Here is a 19,566-nt window from a genome sequence, read left to right as displayed (position 1 = left end):
TGATATATTTATATAACATAATACCATACAGTAATGAGAAAAAGCAACCTATATACTGCATGGATGAATCTCACACACAAAAGAAGCCAGAAACAAAGGATTATATAATACAAAACTTTATTTATATAAAGTTCAAAAACAGATTAAGTCAATCTGTTCTATTAAAAGTTGCCACCAGTTGCCGGGGTCGGGGGGCGGCTATAAGTGAGAAGGAACATGAGGGGCCTGGGGAGCTGGTTACATAGGTGAGCTTATGTTGTGGGAAAATGAAGTCAGGTGTATTATAATTTGTATATATTTACCATAAGTGTGCTATAGTAAATAAAAAGTTAACCTAAAAAAATTAACTCTGCCATCCTTGAAATACTGCCACTAATTCTGAAAGATTTTTTCCCATATGAATCTCTAATCTCCCATAAGATATTGATATTCAATAGAAAGAAAGCTCAAAAGTAAAATTTCAGTTCATTTTAAGCAAACCTAAGTATTCAGTGAAATTACTTTCTTTCTTCTTCTAAAAGGGCTCTCTTCTTTACTTCTCCTGCTTTTCTTTTAGTCACAATTTTTTTTTGTAAACATACACACACATACACACATACATATATTTGATAACCCAGGTAATATATTAGAAAAAAAATCTTTCATAAATAGTAACATATTACATTCTTAACACTGTGGATTTGAGCATTTATTAGAGCACTTTCTTTATTCAGTTGGGAAAAGAACAATCCCCTCTGCACACACTCCCCACCCCAAAGAAAAATACTCACATAGGATTCACATTCATTTTCCCCATACTTTTAATTTTTATTACTTATATAATTTGTTTCATTTCATACACTGTCCTTTTGAGTCATCTAAAACATTTGCTATTTTTCTTGGTCATTACTTCTTTGAATGATAAACATGAACCATTTTAACAACATTTAATTATGTTCTCAAACATTTTTCTTATGTAACTATTGAAGGTAAACCTATCGATTTGATTCAATAGATTTACAGACACAGAATGAAAGTTGTTGAAGGGAGAGAGTGTACCTGAGATGATTTGTTTAAACCTATTTTAGAAACGTCATTCTCCTTCCTGTTGATTGATTTACAAGAGGGTGTGGCATCACACTCCTGACTGAGGCGGCATGAGGCAAGGGACTGCTGGGGCTTAGGAAAGTTGTCTTCCTGCTAAGGAAGAGAGCTGAGAATGGGGTGTCTTCGCTGCTGCTCCAATCATTGGGCAGCAGCAGCCATCATGAGGTCAATCAGCTAAAGCCCAAACTCAGAGGCTTAATCTTCACTTGGCCGTGATAAGCAAGGGTGTCTGTTCATGCTTTTGCAATTTTTTCACTTTGCATAAGAGAATGGGATTTACAGTTAGAATGATGAGCCATCATGGAAGAACAGAAAGATGGACCAGCACAGGCCTTTGAAGTTATTTACTATAGAAATTACCTCACCTGGAGCTAATGTATGGCTAGAGATGTGGTAATATATGTATTTATTTCATAAGCAATTTAAAGTTGGGATGCTGCAATACTTGCGGTTGAAGTCATCCCAGGTAATTTAGAGGGACAACGTCTGATTCACCCGTCCCCAAGTGTTCAGCACAATGCCCAACCTGACAGATGCCTAACAAATATCTGCTGAATTTGCAATTTGGCACCTAGCTCCTTAAACCTATATATACTAGAGTGATATTTCTCAGTTTTTTATTTCCCACTGTCATCTTCATTCCCAGGAGAAAAATCATATTTCATTTAAATTTAGCTTAATGAGTTAATTTAATTTTAATAAATAAAATGAATTTAAATTTAATTTCTCACTAATGGGAGAAATTAAATATTACAGAGTAAGACTTGGCTTTGAATGATTTTTGCCTCCCAAGAACCCTTTCTCCTTTAAGAATGCTTGTGCAGGAGTGTATCTACTTATGGGTGAGTTTTACCAAGCACAGGGTGTGTGTATTGCAGCTGGGGAGCTGGTAATTTTCTAGGTTCTGCGTACATGGATTGGCTCATTTTGTGAAAAATTAACTGAGCTGTATTCTTATCATTTGTGTATATGTGTGTGTGCATATATATATATATATTTTTTTTTTCTTTTTAATTTACCTCATTTGGTACATAATTTTCTGACAGAAAAATATGACAACTGTGGTTCATCTTTCTGCGTAAAGTACCATTCTGCAATGGTAAGTAGAACTACAAAACATCGATAATTATAAGATTATTTTACCACATGTGAATATTAAGTCTAACTTACAAGCTGTTTTTTTAATATATTTTATTTGTGTTTTCAAAATAACACTCATTTGTACCATTTCTTCTTTGGCTATAGACATATTTTCTGAAACCTGGTAGGAAATTTTTCTAAGATGCATTATATAATATCTCAGCAACTAGTGAAGAAGAAATAATGATAACTATGCATTGTAAAAATGTATTAGAATACTAATTAGCCTATAGCAGAAATGCTTACTGATGTCTTTTAAACACCTGCTTGGTAATTTCTAAGCCTGGGTGTTACTTCATTTAATAATACAAGTTTAATTAAGAGACAGAGTTAAGATTAAATAATAAGCCCAAGACAGCCCAGCAGGTTCTATGCTTTTAACTTTCTCACTCTTCCACAAAATTTAAGAAATTATAATTCCTTTTAGAGGGTAAGCAGTAGAATAGATTTATCTGTTGCCATGAGGGGCAGATTCTGATTGTTATTATGAAGTTAATTTCATAAAGCAGTAGAGTAGAATTAGGGATGAAGAGACATATGGTGTATCTGAAAGATACTAGACGCAGTAGGGAGGGGAAGGATGATTATTTCCAGGTGTGATTTCTCCAGAGGCCAGGTAGTTGTTTCAACCCATTTCTGTTTGCTCAACAGAAACATTTCTTTAGGCTTTCCACCATGGTGATCTGCAATGGATACCTATTGTTTCATGTGCTTGCCACCCCGCTCGCATGCACACTACACCCTGACACAAGAACATGGTGGAAGCACCCATAACAGTGACGATGACACCACCCAGCAGGCCACAATTGATAAGCGGTCTCTTGGCACTTACTACAGTGTTTCCCCGACTAGCAGCACTGACCACACCCTGGGGGGGACTCCAGAAATGCGCCATCTCAAACCCTGCCCCAGACCTACCGAGTCAGAATCTGCGTGCTAATAAGGTCTAAGATTATTTGCATGTGTGTTAATCTGTGATGTACTGCACACTGCCACAGAGCACTCTTTACTGATGGCTCATTCAGTCTAAGCTTGTGGTTCCGTGGAATACCCTTAGTTCAATATAATAAATACCCCCTGGTCCTTGAGCTAAGCTCAGTGGACTTCTGTTGCCTGCATCCAGAAGGCCCCTGATATCCCATTTTACCTGCCCAACTACTTTTATTTCTAAATAACATTAAATTCCAAGCCTATCTCCTCCTCTCAAATAGCACTGAAACAAAGGTTGAAGAATATTCACAGTGAGGTACCCTAAATAAAGGTTATTTATTGGTTTAAAGGGTGATTCATGCTTCTTTTGAACAGAGTAACAACTCATGTTCCAGGCTTGAGTTTCTTTACAGGCAAAGCACATCACCACCAATAAAGGATCATTTTAAGAATAATGTGCAGACACATTGTAAAGAAAATAAAATTTTAAAGGTTGAAGGGAAAACCTGTAGATTGAGAGACATAAAAGATATATCAGATATAAAAAAGAAGGCAAGTCTAAACTATAATCCCTAAGGATGTCCATTTGGGTGACAAAATTATTAGAAATCATTACTATAAAGTCAGAATAATGGTTACTGATCAGGACAGGGAAATGTGGTGATTGAAATGGGGCACATGAAAGGGTCATCTGTGGTAGACAGAAAACTTCAAGTCCTTAGCCTGATGGTGGTTACAAAATGGTTGCCTTGAAATAATTTATTAAGGCATATATTATTTTCCTGTGGTATTCTATAACTGCTTTACTATAAAAAAAAATGTAAACAAAAATGCCTGGTGGGAAAGCTGTCTTCCCAAGAGATGAAACATCTCCACATCGGATTTTTTGCAAATGTGTCTAGGGCATTTGTTATACTGGAACAATATTAATGTTAAATTACTTAAAAAAAAAAAAAAAACACCTTCTGGATAAAAAAACAAAAGTGTTTAAGCAGTTCCATTCGTATTTTAGCAAAGCAGTGATTAACCTAGTGCTTGAATGTGGAAGTGCTGGAACTCAGATGCCCAGTTGTTGGCTAGTCTCAGTTTGGGAACACCGGGCCATTTGCCAGGAATTAGGGTTTACAGTAGAGCTTTTATAAGGATACAAGTGTGCATATTAAATCACTGAGTACTGTGCCTGTCTGACCTATAAGCTTCACACCTATTAGTTATTAGGGGAAATTGTAAAATGAGTAGGAACACTGTACTCTATTGCTTTTTGCACATGGACCCCCCTTAGTTGACCATTCAAAAGTTGTCACTATACAGCTTTAAGTCTTTAAGTCTCTACAGCTGGAGATACTATATTCAGTTTTCAGAACATATATCCCTTGAGAAAACCAAAGAAAGAAATTTTAAGGTCCCCATTGCTTTTCACATAATAGGGAGAAAGGGTGAACAGTCTAAACTGTAGAAGGATCTGTTGCTCCTCCTTTGTATCCCAAATGTAAGCCCATGGAACTGCCATAAAGTCAGTTTTTTGGTGCATAATGATTCTTGAAATTCCCATAAAGCGGGGAAGGGGGAGCTTTTAATTTTACTTTGAAGACAAAGCTGAAAAATGCAAATAGCTTTACAATTACATCTTGACTCCACTGAACATTAGGTTAGATAATGAGAGGAGCCAACCTGGACAACAGATTTTGTTGAATGTTTGGGGATCATGTGCCTGAGAGGGGGCATAATGCAGATGAGAAGTGCAAGACAGCCCAGGAAACAGAACACTTTCTATCACTGGTCTTGCTATACCCTCCCTTTATGGAAAAGTGATCATATTGAAAACATAATCTAACAATCCTTCTCTGGAAGTTGAACAACTTTGTCTATCTAGAGAAAGAAAGGACAGTCTCTGGGTGCATATATTATTTAACCATTTTTATGAAAAACCTAAATCGTAAGTTAATGAGAAAGAAGAGGAGATAAAAAAAGTTGTGAACTCAAGAAGGAGAGACATCCCCAAGTACACATAACTCATACCTGTGCTATATAAGGTGTACCCCCCCCCCAATTTCTTAAGAGAGAGAAACAAAAAAAGGTATATGTGGCTCCTAGAATCAGAGCAGGCAGAGGAAAGGCTTTGTGTATATAAACACTTTCAGAGAGGGCAGGGATGATATTTAGATGACTTGTGTGATAAGTGCACCCCACCCAAAGAGATGCAGTGGTCATGAACAAGAGAGCATCATAATCTTGGTGAGTATCTGGGGACAAGAGTTGACCCTTGCCAGGAACATAGTGACCAGTAGTCATATAAGGTAGATCTATCACTAGTTTAATATACAACTAAGGATTTAAAGCATCTTCAAATTGTATAACTATACCTTTTAACAATGTGACCATGTGATTGTGAAAATGGTATGTCTGAGGATTCCATTATCCAGGGTATGGACAGATGAGTAAAAACACATAAGGACAATAAATAAATAATAAGGGTACAAGAGGTTAAAAAACGGATAGATTGAAATACTAGTGGTCAATGAGAAGGCGGGGTAAGGGGTATGGGATATATGGGATTTTTCTTTTGTCTTTTCACTTCTTTTTCTGGAGTGATGCAAATGTTCTAAAAATGACCATAATAATGAATACACAAACATGCGATGATATTGTGAGCCACTAATTGTATACTTCGGGTGGACTGCATGGTTCATGAAGCTCTCTCAATAAATATATATTTTTAAAAAATGTCTTCAAGGCAAGAAGCTTAGTATTTCATTGAAAGGGATATTTAACAGTATGCTTTCTTCTAAGCCTGAATGGTCAAGTGAAAACTGTTTATTTTACAAAGATACAAAGGTTGCTTTTCTTTTTAACTCTATGTTGCCCACTTCTATCAATGAACTCCAAGCATTTTCCAATAAAAACAAATACTCTGTCTTTTATAAGAAAGCATGTCAGCGAGACTTCTCAAATATTACTCCTTAACCTGCATTCTTCTTCATCGATTGTGATTGCTCCCAAATAAGATACTACATTTAAAGACTTCTATAGTGCCCTTTGCCTGGTATAATATCGAGTTCGTTATTCACCTGGTTGAAAGTCGAAAACAGAATCATATTCATAGTCAATCTTAATACACTGATTTTATCATTTGATTTTTATGAAATATGAATCTCTATGATATTCTCATTATCAAGTAAGGTAGTCCTCTTTTGCTTTTCAATATAGAGGTTAATTTTGAACATAATTGTATATCCCCTTCAGGAATTTTGTCTGTTTTTATTTTTATGGTGGTGGTGGTTTATTGTGGGTTTTATTCCAATATAATGATAATCATTGTTTGGATAACTATCCAAACTGCCATCTCTGAACCTGTGCTGTCTTCCTTCATTTAGCACAAATTTCAACCTGCCTGATGGATGTTTCTATTCTGTCATGCTCTAACCTGAAATGTAAAATGCTGAAATCCAGTTTCAAATCTTTGTCCCCATTACCCGAACAAATTCCTTCATTTGCTAGTTTTCCATTTTTGGTCAAAGGTATTGTAGCAATGATTGATGGTAGAGTTAGAAATACATTAGTTGAACAAATGTTTTCTAGTTAAAGACAGCACTTTAAATCTTTCATCATCTTTGCCTCCTTTCCAGTCTTCCCTTTTTCTCCTCACAACATCCACTTGGGTAGTTTTTCTTTTTGTGACTTCCCCCTCCAAATACAGAGGAGAAAGCAAGGACGATGGACAACGACAAGCTATGTCTTTGTCTCCTTGTCGTCAACACCAGTGCTTTACTCTACTAGGTTTCTGTGCAAACTTCTTGGTCCATCTTAGGATTCTTAAATCACAGCATTGTTAATGACACATTTCTGGGTGATTGAATATTTTACACAGCTATTTTTTTTTTACTTCGTTCTGGAAGGCAGAGGTGCTATAGTTGCAGTTTTGCAATGGAATTCATCTTTGTTTAAATCAATGATTACTTTTTGAGCATATACTACACGCCCAGCACTGTGGAAAGGGTGCCTACCTCCAACATAAGAGAGTGAAAGGGGCTTAACCCTCAGAAAGAAAGAGGAAAGGAAAACTCCTCTACTAGACTCTGGAACACAACAGATTCATAGTTTATTCTTATAAAATAATGGTGGCAAAAGCCAGATACATAACCAAGCGTAGAAACCAACAAGTTCAATAAAGAAGTGATGTGTTGATGATGCTGACAATAAGGCAATCTTGCCTTACTCGAATGGTAAGATTTCCTAAAGGGTAAATAAAATGAAGCTTAAAAAAAATTAAGAAGAAAACTCAGAAAGCAGTTGTACATTAGAGCACAGCTTTCAAAACACATAACTGAAAATTAAGGAGGTAAGAGAAGCTCTATGAAAACAAAGTTTAAACAGTGCCATTTTGGAAATGCCTGCCAGGTATCTTCCTTGAGCTATTGTCTTTTTATTAATAAGGACAGCAATTTTTAAATGGACACATTCCCACCCAGCCAAAAGACTGAATTTCCCAGATTCCACTATGGATAGATGTGACCACATAAGTGAGTTCTAACATAAGCAGAACTGGTTTGTTTTACTTATAGGAGTCTTCCTAATAGGGAGAAGATGGCCCTTCTATCCACTTCATCCTTCCTACTGCCTGGAAACCTAATGCAATGGTTGGTGCACTATTCAGCCATCTTGGGACATGAGGTGACCTGTTGATATAACCCACTGAGCTGCAACATAGGAGAGTCCTAGGTTCCTTTAAAACTTCTAGAGCATATACTACACAGGTAGACCACATCTGGACCTCCTAACAATGAACTGTTAATGGGAAGGGAAAATCGCTTTTGTTTTATTTAAGCCACTTTCATTATTACTCATGATAAGCAGTTGAAATTTAATGCTAATAAATATAGGCACCTACAATTTTATTGAATAGTATAGTAGATCAAATAATCACAAATCGTACATGTAAGGCATGTTTTATTTCCTCCAATGGTAAGTTAAGAACGGCCACCATTAGGTTAAATGTACTAGATGTAACCCCAGCAAGAGTCTTACAATCTTAATAACAGCAAAATCCCCTATTAATTCACCTAAAGCCATGTTAGGAGTTTGTAGGGAGGGATATTCGAGTTAAAGACAAGGCTTGAAACACTTCATCACCTTTGCCTCCTTCTCTGTCCCCTTTTCCCTCATATCCAATCATCTGCTTGTATTTGGTATACTTTGAAAATTCTCCCTCCATCTACAGAAGTCAAGGGACAGACATCATCATCAGTCAGTACTGGGAAATCAAGGGATTACCAGCACAGCCGTGGGAATTATGCCTTGAGGTAAAGTGACAAACAATATAGCCAAATCAGCCAGATTTGTGGGGAGTACAGAATATCAATTTAAGAACCATAAATCCCAGATCTTGTATGTTCTAGCTCATGATCTTGGGCCCATTATTGAGCTGAGCCTCAGTTACTTCCTCTGAGAAATGGGAGAAAAATGAGAAAAATGATATTAAATATCCAGTTCAGTGTTTAATATACCAATATCATTCAATAAAGGTTTTGTGCCCCTATTTGGCATCTAATTGAAAGGCTCTAATTGAATCTGCTTGTAGCAGGAGTTACCCTTTCAGGCTGCGGACAGGGTCACAGATCACTCCCAGAGCACTTTGGCAGTGGCCTTTTTGCAAATAATGAAACGGTACCCTCCTTGGGCAGATCATTAAAATTGGCACCTTCTCTAGGCAGATGCATCCAAAAGGTGCCTCTTTCTCAAGGCTATAGCAGCCCATCTCCAGGGCCAGGGCTTGAAGAAGGGAGTTCAGATCAGATTTCATTCCTGTGCCTTGTCTGCATGTGGACAATCACAAGGGGAGGCCAGACCCTAAAATGATAGAACTAGCAGAGCACATGGAGGGAAGACGAGGTGATTCCCCACAGACAGTGGAGGCTCTGGGCAGTCACCACCTTACAGACATCCACCCCAAGCCCCGCTGGGGCTTTTTTTTTCTATCCTAAAAAAAAATAGAAAACTGGAGCTTACCTTGAGAATTTTAAGCAATATTGGTAGCTAAGCAAAACTAGAGAATGATACATACTCTGTTTATGTATGATGGCAAGCTGTGGAGCCAGAAAAAGAAAATCCTAACCATAACATGGTGCAGTGAACACATCTATAATTAAAAAGAAAATCCCATGAAGTAACAAAGGCTCTTTAAATAAATACTCAAGACTTCTTATACTCATTGTGCAATTGGAACTATGATTAATACCTTGAAACAAGGATATTTATATAGTGCTTGTCAATGTTTGTTTTTCTGTGAACCATAGCAGGCTTGGATGTCTAGCTCTGAACTTGCTATTTTTATTTGCTAAACAAAAATTTTCTACCCACAAACTAAAGAGCATAAGAAACATAATTATGGAAACACTTTCAGAGGCAAATGAATATGTAATATCAGCATTTCAAAACAAACTTTAAGCAAGTATCTGTACCAGACACGTCTAATATTTCTTTGCTGCCTATTTGACTTGGGGCCTTTGTTGTGTAGACAAATGATTGAAGTCTCACTGAAAAACTATATGTAACTTTTCTCATTTGAAAATAATTATGGAGCTAATATTTACTTTCTAAGTGTAATTTTTCAGGTAGCCTGTTTTTGAGGACAATACAACAACCCTTTTTGATTCTAAGGTACCTTCAAATATAACAATACTATTCTACCTACTTTTTAAGAATTTGTTAATAATCCCAAACTCTTAATTCTTGAGCCTTTAGGTCTGTTTCACCCATCTTACATTTAACATTTCTATCATGAATACAGTGATTCACTGACAACCACATGTTACTGTTTCGATGGTGACAATTAGCAGGGACTAGTAATGTCTATGACGTGTAGTTACTTGAAATCTTCTTGAGACCAGCATTTGAATTGCCTGCTGGGGTGGGGGGCAGGAGCGATTGCTCATGAACAATTCAGGCAGCTAATGATTGAAACTTCAGCTCATTCAGCAGCCACATACCCCCAAACACTGATCTGCATTAACAAATGTCCTGAGCTACTCAGAACTGTCAGAGTTGACCATATTCTGACACCTGTGTGGGTGGGTTGATGATAGAAAGCAGTGATTCTTAAACCCCAGTGTGCATCAGAATCACCCAGAAAGCCTCTCCCCAGTAGGACTGAAGTGAAAGCAAACAAACAACTTGCATTTCTAACAAGGCCCCAGGTGGTATTCACATTGCAGGTGCGGGACTCTACTTTGAGTACTGATCTAAAGTATATTATCCATTTATCATTAGCAATAAAATGTCAAAGTAAAAATTCCTAAACCACAGCAGCAGCTTTACTGAGAAAACTTGTTATAGATCAAACAATTCCAAGGGATAATCTAGATCACAACAGATATTTTGCTTATAACATTATCTCTGCTGGTTTACAAAATATAAAAATACTTCTGTTATTGAAGCGTTATTTGAAAATCATTACTTTTTTACCTGTATGTATCTTATATTTAACAATAAAAAATTGTATGATTTTACAATTTTTTTAAAGTATTTAAAAAGTACTTCTGTATGAGTTGTTAAAAACCTACTTCACTGAGGACAGGGTTAGTCATTTTCCCCATACTCATACCACTTCGTTCAGTCTACCCACATGTTAATGCCTGACATGGGGTAGGGATGGGGTTGAAGGCTCCATTTTTAAATTTTTTTATGTGCACGGCCTGGGAATCGAACCCAGGTCTCCTGCATGGAAGGCAAGCCTTCTACCACTGAACCACCCATGCACCCAGAACCATTTGGTCATTGCCCTTGGTTTTAGAGAGCAAAGCATTACAATAACAGCAGCCTCTCATCCACCCAAAACAGGTCAGACTGTGTCCTATCAAGAGGTAGGTGGGAAAATGAGAAAATCTAATAAGAAATTTTTTTATTATAGGGAAGTATGAACAGGCTTGTTTATGCCCATTCCAGTGATGGTAGCTTTGTACAGTGGAGTAATTTCAAGTTGTTGTGAATTCTCAAGGTTCTCACATCACCCAGTCTAGTTCATTTGGCTTAAAAGATCAGTGAAGACTCTCTGATGGAAGTTCCACCATTGATAAGGAGTACACCCAGTGCCAGGTGCTCTCTGTACCATAATTGTGCAGGAGTGGGGATAAACAGATTAGGATCAAACGATCTGGAAAGAAACCAGGTCAATTTGACCAGATAGACAAAATGTCAATGATAGCTTCAAAGTTGCCTCTTGCATAAACATATTGCAAAATAATACATGCATAAGAATTTATCATCACCATACGTTTTTACGTAAGTATTAGCTTCCAAGATGTTTGAAACAGCACTAATACAGATATCCAGAAGAATGAAAGTCTTAGTCAAATCTTTGACAGATTTTTCTTGTGTCCCTGTTGGCTAAATTCTTTATGTGTAAATTACTCTAGTTTAAATTTAATCATTTTCCCTCATTTGGTCCTTAGAGAAACAATTGATGTGCTTCATATAAAGATCCCTACATTTGAAGCTAAGATCTGAAAATACCTTTCACTTTCTCTTTCCTTTTCCTCTCACTCATTCAAATCATTAAGCACCCATCGGGCACTGGGCTACAAGGAACAAAATGTAATCCTTGTCATCATGACAAATATTATTAGGGAAAAATACTGGTTTCCAGGAAAGGGTAAAAGGGTAGATAAAATTCCAGCTAAGGACAGTGGGGGTGTCAAGTAAGGATACTCAGAAAACTATGTCCTTTTAGGTCTGTGTTGAAATAAAAGGATGTATGTGAAAGTGCTGGGACTCAGGGGGACAATATAGGGAGGAGAAAAGCATGAAAGAAAGCCTGGACTTGGGAAACAGTGAAACATAGTGAAGAAAGAGGAGGCTGTGTAGCTGGAGCAGAGTGAACAAGCATTAAGGAAGAGCATGGAGGCAAGATTTGTGGCCTTGTTGACGAGTTGGACTTTGTGGCCTTGTTGAAGAGTAGGACTCTATCCTAAAAAATTAGAAAATTGTGGAAGATCTTATATTTATAACATAATCTTATATTTATAACATATAGTTATGTGGGTATGAATGTATTGATTTTTTGAAATACCTTTTGCTACCGTATGGAGAAGGGATTGGAGAGGATCACATAGGAAGATAGCAAACTACTGCACTCTTTTTGGACAGAACTGATGGTGGCATGGACTAAAATGGTGGCAGTGGACATGAAAAAGTGGAGGTAGATTTGAGATAGATTCAGAAGTCAAAACTATCAAGGTAACTTGGTAGCAACGTGAATATGGGTGATTAAGGTACGGGTACTGTCAAGGAAAAGGATTTTGGTATAATTTCCTCCAAAATTGGGACAAGAATGATCAAGGATTCATTTTGACATTTTCAAGTTGAGATACCCATGAGCCATCCAAAAAGATGTCACAAGATGTAGGTCTCTCATCTATAAGTCTGGGAGTTCAGAAAAATGGACTAGACTTTTAGCTGTATTGGTCATTGTGCTGGTTTGAAGCTACTACATACCCCTGAAAAGCCATGTCCTTTAATTCTCTTATCAGTTTTGCTGAGTGGAGTCTTTTATATTGTTTCCATGCAGATATGACCTACCCAGTTGTGGGTGGTAACTTTTGATTAGATGGTTTCCATGAAGATGTGTTTCCACCCATTCAAGGTGGCATTGCTTACTGGAGCCCTCTAGGAGGGAACTATTTTGGAAAAAGCTTTAGAGCCACCAGAACCGACAGAGCCCTGGGGAAGCCATTGAAGAAGTCTGGAGAGAAAGCTAGAAGATGCCACCAGGTGCCTTTCCAACTGAGAGAGAAATCTCAAACATCTTGAACCAAGGTATCTTTTCCTGAATGCCTTAATTTGGACATTTTTATAGCCTTGCCTTAATTTGAACATTTTCATGGTTTTAGAATTGTAAATTTGCAGCTTACTAAATTACCCTTCATAAAAGCCACTCTAGGGCAATGCGATGGTGGCTTAGCAGGCAGAATTCTCACCTGCCATGCAAGAGACCTGGGTTCAATTCCCAGTGCCTGCCCATGTTAAAAAAAAAAAAAAGCCATTCCAGTTTGGTACATTGCATTCTAGCAGCTTGCAAACCATAACAGGCATTAAATATCTGTAAAGGCAATATAGTACAGTGGTAAGGAGGTTAGGCTTTGAAGTCAAAGATTTGGAGGCAGGGCATGAATCCTCAAAGATTCTGGACTTTTTTCTGAGATACCTCTGGAACTGATTTTACTGATGATCATTTTCTTGTTCCATTTTGATGAGTATCCACATAAAAAGCTTGATCTTAAAGGCTGATTTGGATCTGTATCTTAAAACCAAAAGCAATCAATATGACAGACTTTCATTTGGCTCTGTCCAGGATATTGACTGACCAGAAACTAGATAAGGAGGCTAGACTGAAAGGGATCCATAGCCAAAATAAATGGCAGCTCAGTCTTGCTCTGGAGAGATCTTTATATATGGTTTAATTTAATCTATTACTCAATTACATATTACTTTATGTATTTGCTCTAATTTCTTATCATGTTGGTTAATGGTTTTATGGGATTAACTCTATAATAGATCTTATGCTGTCAATAATCAGCACCCTAACAACCTATCCTAATCAATTTCCTTAGATGTCATCAGCAGAGCCAGTGAGTCCTACCTATGAAAGCTATACTTTCATGGCACTTTAAAACTATATGCAAAATTCTTAGATTATCAGCTAAGTACCAAAAAGAATCCATTTCACAATAAAAAAATCATTACATTTTTCATACACAGATATACATCTTGCTTTTCCCTTCACTAGCTTGGGAGATATTCTCTTCCCCAGCTAAAGGAGCATATAGCTTCACAGCCAGCTCATGTTTGGAAAAGAACATCTTAACATAAATTGCTAAACTGGCCCTGATTAAATAAAAATTTTCTTAAACATGAAGGATAATTTTAAATTCTAATTTAAGCTCTCATGGAAAGAACTAATTCTGCTTCATCATTCATAGGAACTATATTTTATTACACATTATGGTTGCAATGCATTCTAACTTAATCTTCAACCACTTTAAGAGCAGGTACTCTTTTACATATTTGCATATCTCTATTTTTATTTTTAAACAAAGAAGCTGAAAGTTAACTTATGCTAAAGTGAAATGCCCAATAATCCAGTTGGCCAGTAGTACTTTGCAGACTTACATCCAAGAAGGTTACCTATTTATCACTAAAAAAAAAAGATACTTTCAGAATCACCATTATCTTTGCAGAATTTCACAATATAACTGGCATTGTTATGCCTCAAAAATGAAAGATTCGAATTAGATACTAAAACTTGAAAGTCAACCTTCAGGAAAGCTTTAGTATATCATCTTTCAGGTTTGGGGATATGTGTAGCTTGGTCTCTAAAGACAGACACATTTTTCAAACTAAATGCAACTCTTGAGAATTACAGAAACTTAGCTCTTCAGCGACATCATCTACCACCTACTTACAGTGAAATACTTGCCTTTAAAGATGATCAGTTCTACCAAACATTCAGTTCATTTTCCATCTGTAAATTATTTAGAAAAGGCATCACCTATGCAGCTCTAATAAATCCTGTGGAATTTCTCATGATATAATATTTATATGAGAATATGAAAATTTCCGTCTTCTCTCTTGTTTTAGCCAAAATAAAACATAGCAAAGCAACTGAAATCTAATATAAAAGCACTGTTTATATATGTTTCCCCAAATAATAATATTCAAATATGTTCTCTTTGTGAGTGAAACTGATTAACAGCCTGACTTGTATTTGCAAGTCAATGGAGATGTCAAACATGACATAAAAGGTTACAAGCAGGTACATACTTGTTTTAACCTGAAAATCATACCACTCACTGTGTGAATACTGTTTTAATGCACACCTCTTCTATAAGGAGGTCTGGGTAATAAAAAGAGAATTATACTAGAAATTTCATATGAAATTATTTAATGTAATAAACAGGGCTTATATAAGGTTTCTCTTCTATCCAAGAGATGAAGTATGTAATTCACTGAAAACCTGGTTATTAACAACTCCTATTTCTGGCGCTGAACAGCCTGGGCTATAAATGAAAATTTCATAGAAATATGATATGGTGTAAAATGTTGTTCTCAGAGGAAGTTGGGAGGCTGAAAAGATAATATTTTTACTCATATTTGTGCCTTATCATGGGTGGACACGCTAAGGATGGTTGGAAATTTTCTTTTCTATACAAAATACTACAAATATACCTAAAGGGCATCATTCATGTTAACTGGCGCAGAGTGATTTCAGCCTCTTCTTGGGAAACCCTCCCCCCATTGTGTCAATCATGATCCTTATGTCTCAAAACAAGTACAGTGAAATGTCTTAGAAGTCCTTTTTCCCACCACCCAAGAGAACCTTGACCAGCTGAGTTTTAATGAAACTCTGCTTCAAAAGCCTATTTCAGGGGGGCGGGCCATGGTGGCTTAGCAGGCAGAGTTCTCGCCTGCCATGCCAGAGACCCGGGTTCGATTCCTGATGCCTGACCATGAAAAAAAAAAAGAGCTCATTTTAGGGATTTAGTTTAAGCCTTTATTATTCATGTAGTTTCTACAGTGAAGAAAGCTTGATAGGTGAAGGGTGATAAGGGGTAAAGCTTTTCTCAAAGAAATGAGCCAGCAAATCTCAAATATCAGTTTCTATTAGGTGAACCCTACTTTTTTATCTTACAGTCCCTTCCTATAGGAAATCAGTTGATTACACCACTAAAACGAAAGTTAATTTTCAGAGAGCTGGGATTCTTTGGGAATAGTGTATACATATATATGTTTATGGAAATGAACTCTCTAGATTAACCTGATATGTTCATTTTCCTATATTTTGTCCTATACTAACCTCCACAGAGACAAAGGGAGACTCAAACAAAGGGCAATACTTGGGAAACTTCAAGTAGAAAATGGTATATTGTAGGAATGAAAATGTAAAGGTCCTTTCGACTTGCTTCTGGAATCATCTGATTGGCTATACTTTCCTCCCGAGTAAAATTAGTTTGGTGCAGCTCTTCCTCATCCCTTCCCAAACAACACAACCCTGAATTCATCCTGTGGGGTGAGTGAGGTGGGTGCCAAGTGTGTGTGTGTGTGGGGGGGTTGTGGAATAGGAAGCACTGCAGTAAGGCAGAGCCCAGTATCACATTGATACAACTGAGTGTTGTCAAGGGTGTCAGAGTCCAAACGGAGTGGAGAGGAACTCCCAGCGTTGGGTGTTAGAGCCCAAGAGGGCTGAGGAAGGTTGTCAGAGACCAAAAGGGTGGAAGTAATGTCCATGTAGGAGAACAGCCTGGCACATCGTGTTGGGGTCCGTGGGGGTGTCTTATGGCTGCTCAAACAAATACCACATATTGAATTAACTCAAACAACCAGAATTTATTGGTCCATGGTTTTGAGGCTAGGAGAAGTCCCAAACTGAGGGATCAGCAAGGCAATGCTTTCTCCTAGAAGACAGTGGCATCCTGCACTGATGTCAGCAATCCTTAGAGTTTCATGACTTTTCTATCACATGGAGATGTCCTCTCCTTTCTTCTCTGGGTTCCCTTAACTTTGGGCTTCCAGCTCTTCTGTGACTTTTTCCTGGTGGTCTTCTCTGTAAGGCCTTCGGTAAAGTTGTAAGACCCATCCTGATTCAGTAAGTAACACCTTAACTAAAAACAATATTGTCAAAAGATCCTATTTGCAATGGGTTCACACCTACAGGAATGTATTAAGAATAAAAACCATATTTTTCTGGGGTACATAATTCAATTTACCACAGAGGGTAAGAAAGACATAGGTACATAGGCAGAATAAGGGGTAGTGCCATCTGCATTCAGGGAGAGGAGGATGTGAGGAGAGTCTTAGCAGGCGGGGGACACAATTCTATATTGGTTACATGGAAGGTGATTGTGGTAGTTTGAATTATGTACCCCAGGGGGAAAAAAAAAACAGATTCTTAATACATTCCTGAGGGTGTGAGCACAATGTAAATAGGACTTTTTGAGTATGTTATTTTCAGTTAAGGTATGACCTGACTGAATGACTTTGGACCTTAATCCTGTTTTTGGAGACTTTATGAAGAGAAAACCAAGTGGAAGAGCCATAAATCAACAAAATGTAGAAGAACAGGAGAGAATATTACCATGTGACCAGAAAGCCCAGGAAACCAAGGACAGTATGAGCCAAACTGCTACAAACCTCAGGAGGAAGCAAGGCTTCTAGCCTCTTAAACCATGAGCCAATAAATTTCCCTATTGTTAAATTGGTCCATTGTGTAGTATTTGTTGGAGCATCTGGGGAACTAAGTCAGGGAATGATCAAATAAACATCTTAAGGAAATTGGAAGCCAAGTTTCTCATTGTCAGAGATGAGATTAACAAAGTACAATATTATAGAGCGTGTCCAATGACCAACCTCTTTTTATGGAATGACAATGAGGAAATCTTCAAAAGTTCTAATATCTTACTACACAGGTCTATCCTAAAACAACAAAGCTATTTTCCAGGGAAACTATATTATTATCTGACAGATGACTATTAGATGCATCCTTAGATTCCTCTAAGACCTTGTACATAATTATACATGATATGTTTTAGAGCATAAGTTAAAAACCCAATTCACTAATCTTGAGGCTGAGGAATGATACACTTGTGAATAGTGCATGCATGGGATAAATAAGGATAACTGATAATGGTATGTGATCCTTTCCCTCCATAAAATATAGAAGAGTAAATTATTGTGTCTCATGGGACTAGCATCAGACAAGGAAGAACAGGTGATAAAGCTAGCTTTCCTAAGTGCTCCACATGTTTTTTCTTATTTCTCATAGCAAATTATTATGGGTATTGGTAATATGGATAGTAGAAGGCCATTTTTTGCAATGAGGAAAGCAAGCTTATAGTTTAAATTTACTAATAGTTGAGAGCCTGGGCAACTAGTATTACAGGATTTAAAATCTTAGTCTGTATGATTTCAATCCCAGATTTTGAGCCTTTATAACTCCTTCCTTAATGTGAAATGGACTGACCTCCTCAATATGGCAGCCTCTTCTGGTGTTGCATCATTCCCAATCTTCAATAAGTGTGTTCCATTGAGTACTATCTTATCAGTCCACACTGAGATTGTATATTCCAAGAAAAAGGCAGTGAAATGGTTATGGCTGTACAATAATCAAGTTTTTTCTAAGATAATGAGTTATTATTTCCATACCAATGATGATAATTTATCCATTTCGCATGTGAAGTGAGTTTATTTTTCTTTCTCTGGTTTCTGCTGGCTTTTACTCATGTGTATTGTTTCCTTATGTGTTTATTAACTTTTATCTTCTTGCTGCCCATTTTGCGGGTAAATTTACATATGAAACTTCTATGAGGGAATGGATGAGAGTAGGTTCCTCTTGGGGGAATTTGCCAACTTGTTCCGGCAAAGGGCCTAAATGCTCTACTTCTTTAGAAACTCTTAAATCTAAGTTCCTGGTTTCAGGTTCTTTTGGATGGATTCAATTGTATGAATTTATTTTCCAAACCTTTGTAAATGTTGGTTGCTGGATATATCTTTTCAGGGGAGATGATTTTACTTCTTAAGTTAGTGTCAAGTTTGGAGTTAAGCAATTTTCCTCTTTCCAACTGGGCACAGAGTTATTTCTAACGGATTATGATAAATGGAGAGTACTTGTGAGCTCTCTGTATATGGAAGGGATCTCCTTTTTCTACTTTTTAACTTTGGCTCAGCACTGCCATTCTTTTTCCTTCTGTCCCCATTCCTTATCCCAGTTCAGTGAAATGCGAAAAAAAAAATCATACTCTGGAAAACTGTGATTGGTATGTGTCCTGAATGTGAAAGCTAGCTTTAGTGTTCTAATTACTTCTTGGGATCTTGCCTCTATTCGGATATTGGCCTGAGTTCTTTACTTTCGTATTAGATTATGTATGCTTTCCTTTCCTTTTTTCTTTTTCCTCCCTTCTTTCTTTCCTCCCATTCCTACCTTCCTTTCCCCCTTCTTCTTTCCTCCCTTCCTTTTTTGTTGTTGCTTTAAGCAGAAGGATAAGTCCTAACTTCTTTTCTGCCACAGCTAGAAATGGAACACAGAAGAGTAATTTTGCATGATTTATAATTCAGATTTCGGTAATATAGATTGCAAAAATTAATTTAAGGTAACAAAACTATTGGGGATAACAGATTATTCTATAACTCTAGACATGAAGAAATTTAATGTCTTTTTTTCCTTTCTCCTTCTTAATGCATTTATATTTTATTTTTGTTGAATATTGATAATTTTCTTTTACTATTATAAGAAATCATGATTTGCCAGCCCCACGTGGAGACATAGATTCTACTCTAGTTACAATATTTAAAAAATATAATGCTTGGAATGTCATATAACCTCTCTGAGACTAGGTTTTCAAGAAGTTAGTAACTTTAAAAGGG

General features: G+C 37.0%; 1 non-coding gene across 1 annotated transcript; it reads right to left on the bottom strand.

Annotated features, from left to right (window-relative positions):
- Window positions 1-10,839: 10,839 nt before the first annotated feature.
- TRNAG-UCC (transfer RNA glycine (anticodon UCC)) lies at window positions 10,840-10,910 on the bottom strand. The gene has a single exon. It is a non-coding gene; the product is annotated as a tRNA-Gly (tRNA).
- Window positions 10,911-19,566: the final 8,656 nt, after the last annotated feature.

The sequence above is a fragment of the Tamandua tetradactyla genome, chromosome 15 (genome assembly GCF_023851605.1).
Source record: "Tamandua tetradactyla isolate mTamTet1 chromosome 15, mTamTet1.pri, whole genome shotgun sequence".
NCBI classification, from domain to species: Eukaryota; Metazoa; Chordata; class Mammalia; order Pilosa; family Myrmecophagidae; genus Tamandua; species Tamandua tetradactyla.
This window is presented reverse-complemented; position numbering and strand designations above follow the sequence as displayed.